Source organism: Anomaloglossus baeobatrachus, chromosome 8 (assembly GCF_048569485.1).
Source record: "Anomaloglossus baeobatrachus isolate aAnoBae1 chromosome 8, aAnoBae1.hap1, whole genome shotgun sequence".
NCBI lineage: Eukaryota > Metazoa > Chordata > Amphibia > Anura > Aromobatidae > Anomaloglossus > Anomaloglossus baeobatrachus.
The window spans coordinates 138,606,593-138,620,969 of record NC_134360.1 but is presented as its reverse complement, the minus strand read 5'-3'; the positions used below and the strand labels follow the sequence as shown (position 1 = coordinate 138,620,969).

The window sequence follows — 14,377 nt, the reverse complement described above, 5'->3', positions numbered from 1 at the left end:
ATGATGAGATGTTAAACACCAAGTTATCACCAATGTTATCATTTGCAATGGTCATACCTGAGATCGAGTCTGCATGCGAGGGAAGTGACCTGGTCTTCCTCTGGCTCCTCCTCGTTTTTCTCCTGGGGTGTGTCTGGCCTCTAAAAAACGATTGGATGACGTGGGATAGGAGTCACTGTCAGAACCAGAGGAGGCCGAGAATCTGTAAAAATTGGAGCGGCGGGGAGGATTAATGTCCTGTGAACGCCACCTGTAGACACGATCTTTGAGGTAATCCTCTTGGTCCCTGATGAACTTAGTTCGTTTGCGTTCTTGTAAGTTCTTCTGGAAGGCGTCAATAGACTCCTTAGTTTTCTGTCTCAGTCTGACCCACTCGGCACTTGGTAAGGTGTTAGAAAATTGATCTTCAATGGATTTAATTTTGGGTTCCAACTCAGTTATCTCTTTCTGGAGAAATTCAATGGTCAATATGATTACGTCCATCGAACATTTGTTTAAGATACTTTCATACTTGGTACAATACTCGGAGTTATCCGAAAATAAGGTGGGACGGAGGGGTACTCTGAGGCCTCTCGGGATTCTTTGTACTTTGTGGTACTCCGCTAATGTAGCGCAATGTAAATCCAGGGCTGTGTATCTCTTTAATTCCTTTTCATAGTCTCGAGTATGAATCTCTTCAGTAGGAACTGATAAAAACGTGCGTGGTGTGGTGACTCTGGAAAGAATATTGGTCACCTCTTCATTAGCATATGAAAAAGTATTGAAAGACATTGATGTGAAAAAACGCGGATTATAGGAGCCCAGGAAAAAATAAAGTCCAATAAATCGTATAGATACCCAGACATTGTTTTCTTTCTTCTTGGAGTGCCGGGGATAATTTTGGAGTTGAGTTGATTGTTTCTCCAGAGCACCCGAATATATATAGTGAGCCAGGTCTATACGATTTATTGGACTTTATTTTTTCCTGGGCTCCTATAATCCGCGTTTTTTCACATCAATGTCTTTCAATACTTTTTCATATGCTAATGAAGAGGTGACCAATATTCTTTCCAGAGTCACCACACCACGCACGTTTTTATCAGTTCCTACTGAAGAGATTCGTACTCGAGACTATGAAAAGGAATTAAAGAGATACACAGCCCTGGATTTACATTGCGCTACATTAGCGGAGTACCACAAAGTACAAAGAATCCCGAGAGGCCTCAGAGTACCCCTCCGTCCCACCTTATTTTCGGATAACTCCGAGTATTGTACCAAGTATGAAAGTATCTTAAACAAATGTTCGATGGACGTAATCATATTGACCATTGAATTTCTCCAGAAAGAGATAAGTGAGTTGGAACCCAAAATTAAATCCATTGAAGATCAATTTTCTAACACCTTACCAAGTGCCGAGTGGGACAGACTGAGACAGAAAACTAAGGAGTCTATTGACGCCTTCCAGAAGAACTTACAAGAACGCAAACGAACTAAGTTCATCAGGGACCAAGAGGATTACCTCAAAGATCGTGTCTACAGGTGGCGTTCACAGGACATTAATCCTCCCCGCCGCTCCAATTTTTACAGATTCTCGGCCTCCTCTGGTTCTGACAGTGACTCCTATCCCACGTCATCCAATCGTTTTTTAGAGGCCAGACACACCCCAGGAGAAAAACGAGGAGGAGCCAGAGGAAGACCAGGTCACTTCCCTCGCATGCAGACTCGATCTCAGGTATGACCATTGCAAATGATAACATTGGTGATAACTTGGTGTTTAACATCTCATCATATAATCTTTCACCCATTGAGTCACAGGTGTTGCAAAGAGGTCTCTCGTTTTGTCCTACCCCTAAGTTCAATCCCTTTCAGTTAGATCAGGAGATGAGACGCTTTTTCAGGAATCTTCGTCTTAAAGCCCGTTTTGCCTCCTCAGAGGGAGACACAACCCCTGAGGATGTAAGTCAAGGTTCTGGCACATTCAGTCTCAGGGATCTTAACTCAGTCTCACTAGTACCTTTCATCCCCCCAGATCATATCATCCCGTTGAGACCTATATTTCTCTGGTCTCCAATGACATGAATAGCATTTTGAAGGATATTGATAAGGGTCAGTATAAGATCAGACATAACAATACTCCTGAGGAAGACAAAGCCATCAGGGGACTCAAAGATAATAAAAGTATAGTAATTAAACCAGCCGACAAAGGGGGTTCTATTGTCATTCTTGACAAAACATATTATCTTTCCGAGATTTACAGGCAATTACGTGACAGCTCTACCTATTTGCCCGTTCCTAGAGACCCTACTTCTCAAATACGTGATCGGATCAGGGACATTGTGGATTACCACTTCTCACAAGGTACGATTGATAAGAGACTGGCTGAGTATCTTATCAAATCTAACCCCGTAACACCCGTCTTCTATGTTCTACCTAAGATCCACAAGAATTTACAGCAACCTCCCGGACGACCCATTGTAGCCTCCACCGAATCGATTCTTTCACCATTGGCCATTTCCTTGGATAAAATTCTCACACCACTAATTCCTGTGATACCGTCATACCTGAAGGACACGTCCGATTTTCTTTCTCACATCAAATCCTTCACTTCTCTGCCCCCCAACTGTCTTCTGGTAACATTTGATGTAGATAGTCTCTACACAAGCATAGCACACAGTGATGGCATCCAAGCCGTCAACTGGTTTTTGGAACTTTATGGGTCATTGTCCCCTCTACAACACTCATTTTGTCTTGACCTTCTGCAACTAGTATTGGGTAATAACTTCTTCCTCTTCGAGGATCAGTTTTATATGCAGCAACGTGGTACAGCAATGGGTTCTAACGTAGCGCCCCCGTATGCAAATATCTACATGGCGCATTTCGAGGATACATTTGTGTACAATCACTCACTTTGGAAACAACATGCCATTGGATGGAGGAGATATATTGATGACATTTTCGTAATTTGGCAAGGTGATCCTCTATCCCTAGACACCTTTCATCAATATATCTCTTCCGCCCGTCCGGGACTTACCTTCACGGTACACAGCGATCCCTTCCAAATCAACTTTCTGGACACCCTCGTCATCTTATCCTCTGAAGGGACCATTACAACCGATCTATACGTCAAACCCACTGACAAAAACAGCCTCTTGCTGTATTCAAGCTGCCACCCTCCACACATCAAAAAATCACTACCCATTTCACAGCATAAGAGAGTGGAAAGGATCGTTTCTGACCCTCAGACACAATCATCTAGGTTTCGTGAGATGGGAGAGAAATTCCTCTCACGAGGCTACCCTTTCTCTGTGGCCTTTAACCGTACAACCCGTGCCCGCGATGATGGTGCCAATACCCCACGAATCCATTGTGTCCAGACATATCACCCTTTTGCGCCACTTTTTAAGGAGATCATTACAAGACATTGGCCATTGTTACAGAAGGCTTACCCTTCCATCAAGGAGTTCGGGAAGCTCCCGATTTTTTGTCACAAACGAGCGAGGAACTTGAGGGATAGTCTGATTAGAGCCGACATAGGGTCGTCCATTTCACCACGACAGACCTTCTTGGGACCACCCAAAACTGGTAATTTTCCATGTCTACACTGTCTTCAATGTAATAATCTTACCAAGGGCAATAAATTCACACATCCTCATACTGGCAAAAACGTTACTATTAGAGGGTACCATACTTGTGAGTCTTCTTATGTGGTGTACTTTATCAAGTGTCCTTGCGGTCTCGGATATGTTGGGGAGACTACCCAACATATCCGAGACCGCATAAGTAAACACAAATCAACCATTAGATGTAAGCAGCTTTTACTACCCATCCCCCATCACTTTGACACTTTCCATCACACAGTAGCCCAACTGAGATTCCAGGTCATTGAGCATGTTCCATTAATGCGCAGGGGCGGTGATAGGGTCCGCAGACTCAAAGAAAGAGAAGCATTCTGGATTTTCACACTGGGTACTCTGGAACCCCGTGGGTTGAACCGAGAATATGAGGTTCATCTGTGATACACTTAATACATTCAGGATCTGGTTGTGGTCCTCTTTGATTCCTGTCCATAGAAACCTCTCTATTTTTATGTTTCGTATGTTTTTGTGTGTTATCTACCCACATGTTCACAGCTATATAATACATAACATCATTATATGTAAGTGATTTTAGATTTAGATCCATGGCAATTAAAAAGGTACTTGTTGTTGTTTTTTTTTTTTTTTTAATTCTTTGTACTCCTGTCTATTTTAAGTTTTTTTTTTTTTTTTTTTCTTCCCTGTCAGATGCCTACTAATCTGTTTTTCTTCCTTTTAGGCTCCTTTCACCACGTGATTTCTACACACCACTGGTTCACTCTTCTGTCCTAGCGGTCACATGAAAGGCACTTACTCCCTCACATCACGGAGGTCTGTATACCACTCCTCACCGTATAATGTAGCGACACACAGTGTCCAGCAGTCCACAGTGTGATATAGCGCCGCAGTACCAATTCTCACCACTACCGTCCCTATGCAAGACATAACAAAGGAGGAAGTCACCTTCACCTGCAGCTGATCTTCTCATTTAACCCTGCATTTAAGACAGCGTTAATGCACAGACCAGCGCAGCAGCCAGCCACTTTCTCCACTGGACACAGGTCTGTATCACCCCATACATCGGGCTTCCCTAACATGACTTCCTCATTTCGCTCACCCATAATCTATGTCTCTACAACTATAGGTTCCCTTTGCTCCTCATGGGTCTTTTTGACCGTTCCATTTCCAAGCAACCCCCCTGGGAATAACCTACTGCACAGGGCATTGTCTTCACACAGGCTGTTTCATTTCAGAGGTACTGTTATTTGATTCACCCATTTTTGCTTATGGTTGAGAAATTGTTGGCATACCATTGCATAAACCTTTGTTTCTTATGTCATAAGTCCGCAACGAATATAGGACACTGATATTGGCAATCAGGATAACTCCTGCTATCCCACTACCACCTTTAACAAGGACTCCTATACAATTCCTCCTCACGGCTGTTTATAGATTGTGAGTAAGCGCGAGTCATTTCCTATGGAGGTTTTACCTCACCTTATGCTGCATATTTTGTGGAACTGCTTATTCAAAGAGATTTTTTTCTCTCTTATAGAATATTAACCTGCGCCATTATGGGCTATATGTTTTAAAGCAAGTATAGGAGACTTGCATTACCCACTGGATAACTTGTGCCAATTCCAGATCAGTTTCACTGGTTTCCGGATACATATTATATCTTGTACACCTTCCCACGCCGGTTGACAGGTAGTGAACATAGTATAATTATCCTTACATACACATTTCTCCACTTACTGATATGTTCACTCCATCTTCCTCTATTAGGCTGTCTCCTCCCGGATGAGATTGGCGCTGTACCTATACGGTAGCCACTGAAACTCTTTATCTCTATTGGACAGGTACCTTTTCTTATACATATCTTATACATCTCTCCTTACCCTGAGAACTTTTTTCCCCCCCTCTTCCCCTCCCTCCTCCCCTCTCCCCTTCCACAATCTTTTCTCTTCTTTTACATTTCACTCTTCTTTTACTTATATCTAGCTTTGACATGTGATCTTCTACCCTGGTAATATACCATTACATGATTTCCTTAAGACTTTGACTGGCTGACCCCGACTTTCAATCGTTTAGTCACAGGTACCCACAAATCACTCAATAGTCGTGTACATGTCATGATTCACTGCATGATTTTTAATACGATTATCCTGTTTTTTCACCTAGTGCTCACACGCACCAATCATTCTCTCCTTTTGAGTGGTGACTCGTATCGCTCCTTTTCGAGTAGTGTTCATATATTGACTCCTCTGCCTCATAGGTATGTGCATTTGTTCGTCTCTTCATACATACGCATGATAAACTTTCAGTTTGCACACAAATTTCTTCGGATGATGTCCTAATCTTCTCCCTGGGTATATATATGCTATTACCCCATATGTTTGTACTTTTTTCACCCTGCAACTGTAATGCGTGTTACATGTTCTTTTTTGTACATTGTATATAAGTGACCGGAGCTGTGTCTCCTGGTAATTATCTCTTGTGTTATGTATTAATTTTGTTTTTATGTTTTCTTTATAGTCTGATATATTCTCTTGATAAAGGTCAAGGTGTGACCGAAACGTTGAGATAAGACTATTACACAATAAAAAACATCAAAGATACCCAGACATTGTTTTCTTTCTTCTTGGAGTGCCGGGGATAATTTTGGAGTTGAGTTGATTGTTTCTCCAGAGCACCCGAATATATATAGTGAGCCAGGTCTATACGATTTATTAGACTTCCATTAGTGTCCCACTAGTGCAAATCTATTTGCAGAACCTCTGCATTGCACACTCAAACTCATTGTTACTAAGCCATTATACTAGCAAACACTGAGTAAACTTAGTGGCATCCGAAAAGTGGCTGTTGGACTTCCATTAGTGTCCCACTAGTGCAAAGCTATTTGCAGCACCTCTGCATTGCACATTCAAACTCATTGTTACTAAGCCATTATACTAGCAAACACTGAGTAAACTTAGTGACATCCTAAAATTGGCATTAGGACTTCCATTAGTGTCCCACTAGTGTAAAGCTATTTGCAGGACCTCTGCATTGCACACTCAAACTCATTGTTACTAAGCGATTATACTAGCAAATACTGAGTAAACTTAGTGGCATCCTAAAAGTGGCTGTTGGACTTCCATTAGTGTCCCACTAATGCAAAGCTATTTGCAGCACCTCTGCATTGCACACTCAAACTCATTGTTACTAAGCCATTATACTAGCAAACACTGAGTAAACTTAGTGGCATCCAAAAAGTTGCAGTTGGACTTCCATTAGTGCCCCATTAGTGCAAATTTCTCTGCAGCACCTCTGCATTGCACACTCAATCTCCATGTTACTAAGCCATTATACTAGCAAACTGTTACATCTCGTGGCACTCCTGAGGCAAGGACTGAAGCAGTCTCCCATTCCTTGCCTGCCACGAGCACTCTTGCTTAGCAGCGCTGAAGGTCTGCCAGACTGCGCAGTGTGCAGGAGATACCTTCTCAGAGAGGCAGCAGAAGGGTGACACCTAGTGGTTCTCCTGTTACAAGGAGTGAAGCGGTCTCCCATTCCTGGCCTGCCGCAGACTCTCCTGCTCAGCGGCCCCGAAGGTCTGCGAGGCTGCGCAATGTGCAGAGATTTACTGCTCAGGGAAGCAGTGAGATTCCCGTTATCTCTGCACATTGTGAGACCGAGGATCCCGCCTCTATTTCCCAGAGGCAGGAGGGTGAGCATGTGCAATGCGTGGTGGGTTCTGATTCGCTCACTGACGTCACATGGCTTGATGACAAGGCTGGTGACGTGGTGAATCCTGACTGGCCAGGCTGGGACGTCGTGGACCCTGTTTGGGTCAAGTCCGTCATCTCTGCCTCGCGCCCGCCCTCGGGTGGAGCTGCACCTCCTTAAAAGCTCCCCCTGCCATCATGGCGGCGCGCGACCGTCCTTCTATGTTTGGATGTCTGGCAGCGTGCTGCCACGCCACTGCTCAGGCATTACTGTCTCTTGTGGGCTTGGCCCTTGCTGCTCCGGCAGTACCTCGTTTGCAGGCCGTGTTCCTGCCTTGCTGCTCCGGCAGTACCCCCGTCAACAGGCCGTGTTCCTGTCCCAGGTGAGCTCCTCAAGTCTCCATTGGACTCACCTGGTTATTGAAAGCACACGTGCGTGGGCACCTCTGTGCTACCCTCGTGCCATATTCTCGTGACTTCCACTGGCACACGTGCGTGGGCACCTCTGTGCTTCCCCGTGCAACAGGTACACCGAGCCGTGAGATCTGTGCCATACAACCCTCACGGGTTAGGGCAGATCGGTGTACATAGATCGTCTGTGACATTCCAGACGATCGCTAGCAGCAACCCGCTCACTCTTCACCCACCATAGCGGCGGTCCCTTACACCGCACAGTGGACCTTGACCGGCGGAAGAAGTCCATTTCCCATCTTGGCACGCTTCCCCGGGTCCCCCTCGTAACAGCAAACACTGTGTAAACTTAGTGGCATCCTAAAAGTGGCTGTTGGACTTCCATTAGTGTCCCACTAGTGCAAAGCTATTTGCAGCACCTCTGCATTGCACATTCAAACTCATTGTTACTAAGCCATTATACTAGCAAACACTGAGTAAACTTAGTGGCATCCGAAAAGTGGCTGTTGGACTTCCATTAGTGTCCCACTAGTGCAAAGCTATTTGCAGCACCTCTGCATTGCACACTCAAACTCATTGTTACTAAGCCATTATACTATCAAACTGAGTAAACTTAGTGGCATCCTAAAAGTGGCAGTTGGACTTCCATTAGTGTCCCACTAGTGCAAAGCTATTTGCAGCACCTCTGGATTGCACATTCAAACTCATTGTTACTAAGCCATTATACTAGCAAACACTGAGTAAACTTAGTGGCATCCTAAAAGTGGCTGTTGGACTTCCATTAGTGTCCCACTAGTGTAAAGCTATTTGCAGCACCTCTGCATTGCACACTCACACTCATTGTTACAAAGCCATTATACTAGCAAACACTTGAGTAAACTTAGTGGCATCCTAAATGTGACAGTTGGACTTCCATTAGTGTCCCACTAGTGCAAATCTATTTCCAGCACCTCTGCATTGCACGCTCAAACTCATTGTTACTAAGCGATTATACTAGCAAATACTGAGTAAACTTAGTGGCATCCTAAAAGTGGCTGTTGGACTTCCATTAGTGTCCCACTAATGCAAAGCTATTTGCAGCACCTCTGCATTGCACACTCAAACTCATTGTTACTAAGCCATTATACTAGCAAACACTGAGTAAACTTAGTGGCATCCTAAAAGTGGCATTAGGACTTCCGTTAGTGTCCCACTAGTGCAAATCTATTTGCAGAACCTCTGCATTGCACACTCAAACTCATTGATACTAAGCCATTATACTAGCAAACACTGAGTATACTTAGTGGCATCCGAAAAGTGGCAGTTGGACTTCCATTAGTGTCCCACTAGTGCAAAGCTATTTACAGCACCTCTGCATTGCACACTCAAACTCATTGTTACTTAGCCATTATACTAGCAAACACTGAGTAAACTTAGTGGCATCCTAAAAGTGGCAGTTGGACTTCCATTAGTCTCCCACTAGTGCAAATCTATTTGCAGCACCTCTGCATTGCACGCTCAAACTCATTGATACTAAGCCATTATACTAGCAAACACTGTGGAAACTTAGTGGCATCCTAAAAGTGGCAGTTGGACTTCCATTAGTGTCCCACTAGTGCAAAGCTATTTACAGCACCTCTGCATTGCACACTCAAACTCATTGTTACTAAGTCATTATACTAGCAAACACTGAGTAAACTTAGTGGCATCCGAAAAGTGGCAGTTAGACTTCCATTAGTGTCCCACTAGTGCAAAGCTATTTGCAGCACCTCTGCATTGAACACTCAAACTCATTGTTACTAAGCCATTATACTAGCAAACACTGAGTAAACTTAGTGACATCCTAAAATTGGCATTAGGACTTCCATTAGTGTCTCACTAGTGCAAATCTATTTCCAGCACCTCTGCATTGCACGCTCAAACTCATTGTTACTAAGCGATTATACTAGCAAATACTGAGTAAACTTAGTGGCATCCTAAAAGTGGCTGTTGGACTTCCATTAGTGTCCCACTAATGCAAAGCTATTTCCAGCACATCTGCATTGCACGCTCAAACTCATTGTTACTAAGCCATTATACTAGCAAACACTGAGTAAACTTAGTGGCATCCAAAAAGTTGCAGTTGGACTTCCATTAGTGTCCCACTAGTGCAAATTTCTCTGCAGCACCTCTGCATTGCACACTCAATCTCATTGTTACTAAGCCATTATACTAGCAAACACTGTGTAAACTTAGTGGCATCCTAAAAGGGACAGTTGGACTTCCATTAGTGTCCCACTAGTGCAAATCTATTTGCAGAACCTCTGCATTGCACACTCAAACTCATTGTTACTTAGCCATTATACTAGCAAACACTGAGTAAACTTAGTGGCATCCTAAAAGTGGCAGTTGGACTTCCATTAGTCTCCCACTAGTGCAAATCTATTTGCAGCACCTCTGCATTGCACACTCAAACTCATTGATACTAAGCCATTATACTAGCAAACACTGAGTAAACTTAGTGGCATCCTAAAAGTGGCAGTTGGACTTCCATTAGTGTCCCACTAGTGCAAAGCTATTTGCAGTACCTCTGCATTGCACACTCAAACTCATTGTTACTAAGCCATTATACTAGCAAACACTGAGTAAACTTAGTGGCATCCGAAAAGTGGCTGTTGGACTTCCATTAGTGTCCCATTAGTGCAAATTTATCTGCAGCACCTCTGCATTGCACACTCAATATCATTGTTACTAAGCCATTATACTAGCAAACACTGAGTAAACTTAGTGGCATCCTAAAAGTGGCTGTTGGACTTCCATTAGTGTCCCACTAGTGCAAAGCTATTTGCAGCACCTCAGCATTGCACATTCAAACTCATGGTTACTAAACCATTATACTAGCAAACACTAAGTAAACTTAGTGGCATCCTAAAAGTGGCTGTTGGACTTCCATTAGTGTCTGACTAGTGCAAAGCTATTTACGGCACCTCTGCATTGCACACTCAAACTCATTGTTACTAAGCCATTATACTAGCAAACACTGAGTAAACTTATTGGCATCCGAAACGTGGCAGTTAGACTTCCATTAGTGTCCCACTAGTGCAAATCTATTTGCAGCACCTCTTCATTGCACACTCTAACTCATTGTTACTAAGCCATTATACTAGAAAACACTGAGTAAACTTAGTGGCATCCAAAAAGTTGCAGTTGGACTTCCATTAGTGTCCCATTAGTGCAAATTTATTTGCAGCACCTCTGCATTGCACACTCAATCTCATTGTTACTAAGCCATTATACTAGCAAACATTGAGTAAACTTAGTGGAATCCTAATAGTGGCTCTTGGACTTCCATTAGTGTCCCACTAGTGCAAAGCTATTTGCAGCACCTCAGCATTGCACATTCAAACTCATGGTTACTAAGCCATTATACTAGCAAACACTGAGTAAACTTAGTGGCATCCTAAAAGTGGCTGTTGGACTTCCATTAGTGTCCCACTAGTGCAAATCTATTTGCAGCACCTCTGCATTGCACACTCAAACTCATTGTTACTAAGCCATTAAACTAGCAAACACTGAGTAAACTTAGTGGCATCCTAAAAGTGGCTGTTGGACTTCCATTAGTGTCCCACTAGTGCAAAGCTATTTGCAGCACCTCTGCATTGCACACTCAAACTCATTGTTACTAAGCCATTATACTAGCAAACACTGAGTAAACTTAGTGGCATCCTAAAAGTGGCTGTTGGACTTCCATTAGTGTCCCACTAGTGCAAATCTATTTGCAGCACCTCTGCATTGCACACTCAAACTCATTGTTACTAAGCCATTATACTAGCAAACACTGAGTAAACTTAGTGGCATCCTAAAAGTGGCAATTGGACTTCCATTAGTGTCCCACTAGTGCAAATATATTTGCAGCACCTCTGCATTGCACACTCAAACTCATTGTTACTAAGCCATTATACTAGCAAACACTGAGTAAACTTGGTGGCATCTTAAAAGTGGCAGTTGGACTTCCATTAGTGTCCCACTAGTACAAAGCTATTTGCAGCACCTCTGCATTGCACACTCAAACTCATTGATACTAAGCCATTATTCTAGCAAACACTGAGTAAACTTAGTGGCATCCTAAAAGTGGCAGTTGGACTTCCATTAGTGTCCCACTAGTGCAAAGCTATTTGCAGCACCTCTGCATTGCACACTCAAACTCATTGTTACTAAGCTATTATACTAGCAAACACTGAGTAAACTTAGTGGCATCCGAAAAGTGGCAGTTAGACTTCCATTAGTGTCAAACTAGTGCAAATTCATTTGCAGCACCTCTGCATTGCACACTCAAACTCATTGTTACTAAGCCATTATACTAGCAAACACTGAGTAAACTTAGTGGCATCCAAAAAGTTGCAGTTGGACTTCCATTAGTGTCCCATTAGTGCAAATTTCTCTGCAGCACCTCTGCATTGCACACTCAATCTCATTGTTACTAAACCATTATACTAGCAAACACTGTGTAAACTTAGTGGCATCCTAAAAGTGGCTGTTGGACTTCCATTAGTGTCCCACTAGTGCAAAGCTATTTGCAGCACCTCAGCATTGCACATTCAAACTCATGGTTACTAAGCCATTATACTAGCAAACACTGAGTAAACTTAGTGGCATCCTAAAAGTGGCTGTTGGACTTCCATTAGTGTCCCACTAGTGCAAAGTTATTTGCAGCATCTCTGCATTGCACACTCAAACTCATTGTTACTAAGTCATTATACTAGCAAACACTGAGTAAGCTTAGGGGCATCCTAAAAGTGGCTGTTGGACTTCCATTAGTGTCCCACTAGTGCAAATATTTTTGCAGCACCTCTGCATTGCACACTCAAACTCATTGTTACTAAGCCATTATACTAGCAAACACTGAGTAAACTTAGTGGCATCCTAAAAGTGTCTGTTGGACTTCCATTAGTGTACCACTAGTGCAAATATATTTGCAGAAACTCTGCATTGCACACTCAAACTCATTGTTACTAAGCCATTATACTAGCAAACACTTAGTAAACTTAGTGGCATCCTAAAAGTGGCAGTTGGACTTCCATTAGTGTCCCACTATTGCAAAGCTATTTGCAGAACCTCTGCATTGCACACTCAAACTCATTGTTACTAAGCTATTCTACTAGCAAATACTGAGTAAACTTAGTGGCATCCTAAAAGTGGCTGTTAGACTTCCATTAGTGTCCCACTAGTGCAAAGCTATTTGCAGCACCTCTGCATTGCACACTCAAACTCATTGTTACTAAGCCATTATACTAGCAAACACTGAGTACACTTAGTGGCATCCGAAAAGTGGCAGTTAGACTTCCATTAGTGTCTTACTATTGCAAATCTATTTGCAGCACCTCTGCATTGCACACTCAAACTCATTGTTACTAAGCCATTATACTAGCAAACACTGAGTAAACTTAGTGGCATCCAAAAAGTTGCAGTTGGACTTCCATTAGTGTCCCATTAGTGCAAATTTATCTGCAGCACCTCTGCATTGCACACTTGTTAGGGCCAGGTGGACGGACAGACCCAGGAGGTGGATCCACTGGGCCGAACTCCTTGATGATGGTAAGGGGTCCGGTAGCTGATGCACTACAGGTAGCAGGACAGTCCGTGCACAAGAGTAGAATGGAGAAGTCCCTGGGACCACGGAGTCACTGATGGTAGTCCGGGTGACGGAGCTCAGGTTCGGAAGCCGAGATGTTGTCAGGCGGAGTCCGGAACCGATGGAGCGAGAGGACGGGTCACCGCAGGGATCAGAGATGGAACGGACTGTCAGGATGGCAGATAGGCAGCGTTCGGGGTTCGGGATTCGGCAGGACCGGATGGCGAGGCAGGATCGGCTCTAGAAGAGAGAGAGGTGAGTATCTCACAGGAACACAAGGAGACCTGACTCCTAGTTTGGGAAACACGAAGAACAGGCCCCGCCCACTTGGACATTAAACCCCTTTATACCCTGTACCTGTGTGCTCAATTTCCTGTCAGTGGACGCTGGCCCTTTAAGAAAGGGTCAATGACCGCGCGCGCGCCCTAATGCGCATGCGCGCGGCCCGGGTGCCAGAAGCCAGGGCAGGGAGCGGTGAGGAGGAAGCAGGAGAGCCGGGCTGGGGCTGAGTAGCCGACGGGTGCCGGTAGCGGGGACCAGGACGCCTGGGAACCGCAGGCAATGGAGGATGGAGACCGGGGAGCGGCGGAGACCGGACAGAAGAACCGGGGAGCGATGCAGGGGAGCCGGGGAGCGTGGCAGGTGAGCCGGGGAGCAGAGCAGGGGACCCGGGGAGCGTGACAGTACCCCCCCCACACCCCCCTCCCCGCAACCGGGACAGGAAGGCACGGATCAGAGGAGTACCCACATTCTCCCGGGGCTCCCAGGACCTATCCTCAGGACCATACCCTGCCCAGTCCACCAGGAAGAACTGTCGGCCCCGTACGGTTTTCATGGCCACGATATCCCTTACCGCATAGATGTCGTCATCGGCAATAGGAGGAGGAGCCGAACTGGCAGCAGCGGAGAAGGGACCAAGGATAACCGGCTTGAGCAGGGAGACGTGGAAGGAGTTGGGTATCCTCATCGTGGCCGGGAGCTGCAGCTTGTAGGAGACCTCATTGATCTTGCTGAGGACTTTAAACGGCCCGATGTAGCGAGGTCCCAGCTTGTAGGATGGTAGCTTCAATCGGACGTACTTAGAAGCAAGCCAGACGAGATCTCCTGGAGAGAAA

At 44.5% G+C, this 14,377-nt stretch overlaps 1 long non-coding RNA gene across 2 annotated transcripts; it reads left to right on the top strand.

Annotated features, from left to right (window-relative positions):
* Positions 1 to 4,573: 4,573 nt before the first annotated feature.
* Positions 4,574 to 6,084, top strand: LOC142249302 (uncharacterized). 2 transcript variants are annotated; one of them, XR_012725026.1, is made up of 6 exons: positions 4,574 to 4,615; positions 4,699 to 4,809; positions 4,898 to 5,261; positions 5,340 to 5,413; positions 5,556 to 5,651; positions 5,736 to 6,084. It is a non-coding gene; the product is annotated as an uncharacterized LOC142249302 (long non-coding RNA). The 2 variants fall into 2 exon arrangements; XR_012725025.1 differs by having other exon boundaries at positions 5,556 to 6,084.
* Positions 6,085 to 14,377: the final 8,293 nt, after the last annotated feature.